General features: G+C 47.9%; 1 pseudogene; it reads right to left on the bottom strand.

Annotated features, from left to right (window-relative positions):
- Window positions 1–508: 508 nt before the first annotated feature.
- LOC120299729 lies at window positions 509–3,290 on the bottom strand (annotated as a pseudogene).
- Between the last annotated feature and the right edge of the window lie 3,794 nt (window positions 3,291–7,084).

Genomic DNA, 7,084 nt, shown 5'->3' with positions numbered 1-7,084 from the left:
CAGGAGGCTGTCCATTCCCTGAACCCCATTCTGTGTTCGGGCTCGTGTGGGTTTCTGTACTTTCCCAAAACTCAGGTGTTCCCTGATTTGTGCTAGGGTTGTTGTAGTCGGGACTTGGTTCCTCGACTAACTCTGTGTATGTTTGACCCCCTGTAGGATTTGGGGTAAGGTCAGGCCAACCTTGGGAATTGTGTGCCAGCTCTCTTGCGGGGAATGATTTGTTGGGATGCCCCCGGGTATCCTCCGTGACTGGAGTGCTGTGTGACGTATGTGGAAAGTGAGTATGCCCCCGGGGTGACTCCCTGGCTGGAGTAGGCGTGAGTGCCTGTTGTGTGGGTAAGCTCCATGACTTCCTTTTCGGAGCAATTGCGGAATCTTGGGACGAGCCGTTTGTGGCTCCCTCAGTGGAGATGGGCAGTAGCTCTTGCCCTTCCCTTTGCTCCAAAGGGTCCCCCTCCCCCCCTGGAAAAGACCCAGGAGTCTCAGCAGAAAAGTCTCGCCTAGAGCGAAGTTGGTCGATGTGCCGACGTAGGACACGACCGTTGTCCAGGGCAACCTCGTAGGAGAGAGGACCTGTGATCCTGGACACAGAAGCGGGGACCCATGTATAACCAGGCCCGTAATTGCGAGCCCAAACCGGGGCACCCACAAGTAGTTGTCTAGGTGCCCTAGGATGTGAGGTAGATGAAGGCAGTCTGTCCGGATGCAACCGGTCAAGTCTAGTAGTAAGTTGGCGCCCCCAACGAAGTTCAGCTGGACTTCTCCCTGTAGAAGTGGACGGTGTGGTGCGATAAGAAAGGAGAAAGTCAGCCAACCTGTGATGCCAGTCCCCGTAGGTGAGTCTCTTCAAGGCGTCCTTTGCGATGCGCACCATGCGTTCAGCCATACCGTTGGTGGACGGGTGAAAAGGCGCAGACGTGGCATGACGAATCAGGTTTGCCTGTAAGAAAGCTTGGAATTCGGAGGAGGTGAATTGAGGGCCGTTGTCGGACACAATGACATCTGGCAGCCCGTGTGCAGCAAAAATCCCCCTCAGTACCTGAATAGTCTTTGCAGTGGTGGTGGATGAGACAGGCACAACCTCAAGCCATTTTGAATGGCTGTCAACAAGGACCAAGAAGAACTGGCCCTGAAAGGGCCCAGCGTAGTCAATGTGCACCCTAGACCATGGGGACTGTGTTTCCTCCCATCTATGCACAGGAGCTTGGGGCATCTCTGGGCGAGATCGTTGGCACAGGTGGCATGCGTGCACCTTAGCCTCAATATCTTTATCTAAACCAGGCCACCACAAGTGGCTTCGTGCAAGAGCCTTCATACGGACAATGCCAGGATGACCCTCGTGGAGGGATTCTAAGACCCTAGTCCTCATTGAGGTGGGAATGACAACTCTGTTTCCCCAAAGCAGACAACCCTGAGAAAGGGACAGTTCGTTTCTTTTGGACCAGAAACTCTGAAACTCAGGACTAGGGCAGTGCTCAGGCCACCCGGACAGGACCCAGGAGCGGACACGTGAAAGTGTGTGATCTGTACCCGTTTCAGCGGTAACATCCCTGGCACTAAGAGGGAGCTCGGGCAAGGCTTGGATTGATAGAATGTTGACAGCTGGCGCGGGGTCAGCTTCTACTACTGGCAGAGGCAACCTACTGAGGCCATCAGCATGGCCCATTTCTTTCCCAGGCTTGTGGAGTAATGAAAAATCATATGCAGACAAAAAAATAGACCACCTAAGCATTCTAGGGGAAATGATGTGGGGAGTCTGCTTACGTGTGGTAAACAGTCCCAGCAGAGGCTTATGATCAGTGAAGACCGTGAAATGCCTGCCATATAGAAAATTGTGGAATTTTTTAATTCCAGCAACAACAGCCAGAGCCTCCCTGTCTATCTGAGCGTAGTTGCGCTCAGCAGAAGACAATGTTCTGGAGTAATATGCAACAGGAACCTGAGTTCCATCAGACCTGAGGTGGCTCAGGACAGCTCCAACCCCGTAAGGGGATGCATCACAAGCGATGCACACAGGAAGAGACTCGTTGAAATGTGCAAGAACACTGTTAGAAGTGAGCAAGGCCTTGACTTCTTTAAAGCAAGCCTCATGTGCTTGTGACCACAGCCACACAGCTTGTTTGTCTAGTAGCCTGTGAAGAGGCTCAGCTACACTAGCTTATGTGGAAGAAAAGAATTGTAGAAATTCAGGAGGCCTAGGAAGGCCTGAAGTTCGGCCTTAGACTTTGGCCTGGGTGCTTGTAAAATAGCAGTTAGTTTGGATTCAGCAGGATGAATCCCAGCAGCATCAATTTTGAATCCCAGAAATTCAGTAGAAGGCACCCCGATCTTGCATTTGTCTTTTCTGAGCTTGAGGCCTGATTCCCTGAATCTTAACAGGACAGCCCTAAGTCTTTCAGCTAGAATGTGTGTGGAGTCTCCTGCAATCAAGACATCGTCAAAGTAGGGGCAGACCCCTGGTATACCTCGTAGTGTGTTTTCCATTACGCTTTGGAAAATCCCAGGAGCGACATTTACTCCAAACTGTAGCCTTTTTACTTTAAAGGCTCCCCTGTGGGTCACAATGGTCTGAGCTATGGCAGCATCATCATCAACAGGCAGCTGTTGATATGCTTGAGCTAGGTCAAGCTTTGCAAAAACACGCCCCCCCTTGAGAGAGGCCAGGATGTGACTGACCACAGGAACAGGATAGGCATGTTGCTGCAATGCCTTATTGAGTGTGCATTTGTAATCAGCACAAATGCGAATGTCCCCATTTGCCTTTAGAGGCGTGACAATGGGGGTCTCCCACGGGCTGGAATCAACAGGTTCTAGGATTCCCTGTTGGATTAGTTTGTCTAGTTCAGTGTCAATCTTACTTTTTAAAGCAAAAGGGACCCTTCTTGCTTTAATCCTAATGGGAGTGACAGTGGGGTCTAGCTTTAAGGACACAGGTGGTCCTTTGAATGTGCCCAGCTGGGGGCTGAAAACATCTGCAAATTCTTTGCAGACTTCCTGTAGGTCGAGTGTTTGTAAGCTGTTGAGTCCTGTGACGTGTATCCCAGGGCCTCAAACCAATCGAGTCCTATGAGACTCGTTCGTTCACCCCCTACTACTAATAAGTCTAGTGGACCTTCAAAGCTCTTGTATTGCACGTTAAGGGTGGCCTCCCCCTTAACACACACTCTTGAGTTCTGAAAATCTGTTAATACAATATCAGAAGGCCTTAACTTGGCCTTAGACCCACTTCTGGAACAAATCTTCCTAAATGTATGCAATGAAATGATGGACAGGGCAGACCCTGTGTCTAGTTCCATAGATAATGGAACCCCTTGTAGCTTCACGTTGAGTGACAGCTTTTTCTTCATGGGCTTGTGTGTGCCTGTTCTACAGATGCTTCTTCGCGAAGCGCAAAACCCTACCCTATTCTGGCTGGGGAATCTGGTACCTTTCAGGCGTTCTTCTTGGGGTTGTGCCTTTCGTCGGCTCAGACACACAGCTGCAATGTGCCCTTGTTTGCCGCATGCCCGGCAGGTAGCGGAGCGGAACTTGCAGTCGGTTCTTCTGTGGCGACCTCCACAGCCGATGCACTTGAGCGGAGCCGAAGAGCTTCCCTTCTGGTTCTCTTCCTTCGCGGGGTGTAGACGGTCGACTTCCTCGTCCGGATCCTCCTCGGAGTTTCGTCGGACGTCTTCCTGGTGCACGGACGCACCCTCTGCACTGTTTCTGATCGGCCGCATGTTTTTGATGGCGCCGCCTGCTGCTTCTTCTGCGGTGACTTCCCTTAAGGCGTCTTGGAAGGATAATTCTTCCTTTGCGAAAAGTCTCTGTTGTAGCTCGCGATGCCTTAACCCGCACACGAATCGGTCCCTCAGTCGTTCCTCGAGGTCCTTGAACTCGCAGGGCTTGGCGGCCTTCCGTAGCGCGGCGATGTATTCCTTGGCTGTTTCACCGGACCATTGATCCCTCTGCTCGAAGGTGTGGCGCCATGAGATAACGGACACCTTGGGGTGGAAGTGCTCTTTCATCAGCTTCTTCAGGTCTGCGTAGCTTACAGACTCTACTGGAACAGGTGCTGCAAGGTTTTCTGCGATTTCGAAGGCGTCTTGGCCGCAAACGCAAAGCAGGGTGGCGGCCTTCAAGCTATCTTCCCTCACTTGGTTTGCCTTGAAGTAGTTCTCCATTCTGGATACGTAGGACTCCCACCGCTCTGGATGTGAGACGTCGAATTCCGAAAGCCTTCCGATTTTCGCCATCTTCGGATCTTCAGGAGACGGGTCTATCAGCCAGCCTACCCCCGAATGCGCACCGGATTGGCGGGCAGCTGCCGAGTCGACGCCGTTCCTCTTTCGCCGCTCAGGACTCCTTGGGTAAGCTTACACTTCTTCCTTTCCAGGTAGTGCAAGGCATCCCACCTTCGTCGCCAGTGTTGCGTCCTTGGCGGGAAAGCAGACACGAGAAGCAGCTGGAGTTCTCAGTTTCTTTTATTCAGCGTTCAGCTTACAGGAAGATGGCTTCAGCCTCGCCCAAACGCCTCGCAGCCTCTTATATAGACAACTCCCGGGTAAAAGGGTTACTTTCCCCGCGCCAGCACCCGCGCATGCGCACGGCGCTGGCGACAGCCTGTCTGGTCCCGGGCAGCTTTGCACCTGCCCGGGACTGCCTGCAAACGCCCGAGCCGTTTGCAAAGGCTCGGGACATAACAGCAACCGCACAGCAAACAATTTTGAAAAGCAAACTTTCAGGTTCCCCCAGGTTGGGAAAGTTGAAAAGACACTTCTTTTCCAGATCTGAGTTTTCCCTAAGAAGTATGCTCAAGGCATATCTTGCAATTGGTGGTAAAAATCCCATTGAGCCAGAAAAGTCCCATTTTGAATCAAATCCCAAATTTGAAAAACAAATACTTATTCTGATTCCCCCTGGCTGGGGAAGCCAAATAACACTTGCTATTTGGATCTCAGCTTTCCCTGATGAGTTAGCCACAAGGCATATCTCACTATGCATGGTAAACATCACATACACCTAGAAAGGTCAAATTTTGAGACTGAGCTAAAATTGGAAAATCATACATATATTAATTGTTCCCGAGTCTGGGAAAGTCAAAAAGACACTTCCCCTGGGCTGGGGAAGTAAACAAAACACTTCTTTTCCTGATCCAAGCTTTCCCTGAGAAGTTAGTTCATTGTATCTTACAACTGTAGTAAAAACACCATTTAGCCAGTAAGGTTGAATTTTGAGACAGAGCTCAAAATTGAAAAACACATTTATGCAATTTTTTTAGAACCAATTGCCAGATATGCCTTGAGGTAACATCAGGGAAAGTTCAGATCTGGAAAAGAAGTGGGTTTTTTTGGCTTCCACAGCCTGAGGGAATGAATATGCATATTTCTTTTTCAAATTTGACCTGTCTCTAAATTTGAGCTTTCTGAATGAATGGGATTTTAACAACCAATTGAGAGATTTGCCTTTGGCTAATTCCAAGGGAATGCTTAGATATAGAAAAGAAGTTTTTTTTAGCTTGCACTGCCTGGAGAAACCTGAATATATGTTTTTTTTTCAAACTTGAGTTCTGTCTGAAAATTCAACATTTGTGTCTGAATGGGGTTTTCCCCACCAATTGCAAGATGTGCCTTGTGCTAACCTGAGGAAAAGCTCAGATTTGGAAAAGGAGTGGGGTTTTTTGGCTTCCCCACTTGGGGGAAACTGAATACTTATATTCCTTTTTTGAATTTGAGCTCTGTCGCAAAATTTAACCTTTCTGTTTGAATGGGATTTTTACCACCAATTGCAAGATATGCCTTTGGGCTAACTCATCAGGGAAAGCTGAGATCCAAATAGCAAGTGTTTTTCAGCTTCCCTAGCCTGTGTTTGTTTTTCAAATTTGAAATTTGATTCAAAATGGGACCTTTCTGGCTCAATGAGATTTTTGCCACCAATTGCAAACGTATATTCTGGTTTCTTCAGGCTGGGAAGTAAGAAAAACCACTTCTTTTCCAGATTTGAATTTTGACTGCAAAGTTAGTTCAAGGCATATCTTACAATTGGTGATAAAAATCCAATTCAAAAAGGTTGAATTTTCAGACAAAGCTTACATTTGAAAAACATAAAAATTCAGGTTCCCCAAGATGGGGAAACCAAAAAATGACTTTGCTTTCCAGATCTGGTCTTTTCCTAAGGAATCAGCCTAAGGCATATCTCGCAAATGGTTGTTTAAATCTCATTCAGCCAGAAATGTGGAATTTTGTGATAGAGCTCAAAATTAAAAGACAAAGATATATTCCAGTTCCCTCAGGCTGGGAAGGAAGAAAAACTACTTCTTTTCTGGATTTCAGCTTTCCTTGAGTTTAGCCCAAGATATATCTCGCTATGGGTGGTAAATATCCCATTCAGCCAGAAAGGTCAACTTTTGAGACCAAGCTAAAATTGGAAAATAAAACGTATATTCATTTTCCCCCAGTCTGCGAAAGTTGAAAAGACACTTCCCCTGGGCTGGGGAAGTAAACAAAACACTTCTTTTCCAGATCCAAGCTTTTAACCTGAGAAGTTAGGGAAAGTAATATCTTTGTCAGAATCCAATTATATTTCATTTCTAGTTATTGACTATATAAAACCCCATTTCTGCCCTCTCTGGATTCTGTCATATTACAAAGGGGAAGGAGGATGAGCAAAGGGCTCTCACTTCCTTCATTAAAACTTCAAAGAGACTGAATGTCGATCTCACCAAGAGGACTGATCATAACAATATGGCCATCACCTTTCATCTACTACTCTCTGAAGTCTCCCTTCTGCCGGCCGTGAGGAAAAGGGGGTGGAAATGTAATGCCTGGGATTGTCGCTGGAAGGATGATGGGGTGGGGGCTGCTTGGGAACACTTAAAACCTTGAATGGTAGGGATTGGCCCCTCAGATCCTGTCTAGAACGTCTGCAACCATCTTCTCTTAATAAAGATGCCTGTTGGAAGAGATATTCCAAGAGTTCTGTCTTCTTAAGATGTAAAGTGGGGTGGGTCCTTACATTAGTCAGCATCTGCAGAATTAGTCCACCTGGAAGGGAGAACCTTGCCAGGGGACTTTGCAAAAATTACCATGTCAGACAACAGAGCAGG

This window comes from Crotalus tigris, unplaced genomic scaffold (genome assembly GCF_016545835.1).
Source record: "Crotalus tigris isolate CLP2741 ecotype Arizona unplaced genomic scaffold, ASM1654583v1 scf7180000017543.2237141, whole genome shotgun sequence".
Classification (NCBI taxonomy): domain Eukaryota; kingdom Metazoa; phylum Chordata; class Lepidosauria; order Squamata; family Viperidae; genus Crotalus; species Crotalus tigris.
The sequence above is the reverse complement of the archived record's forward strand: the minus strand, read 5'-3'. Positions and strand labels throughout refer to the sequence as shown.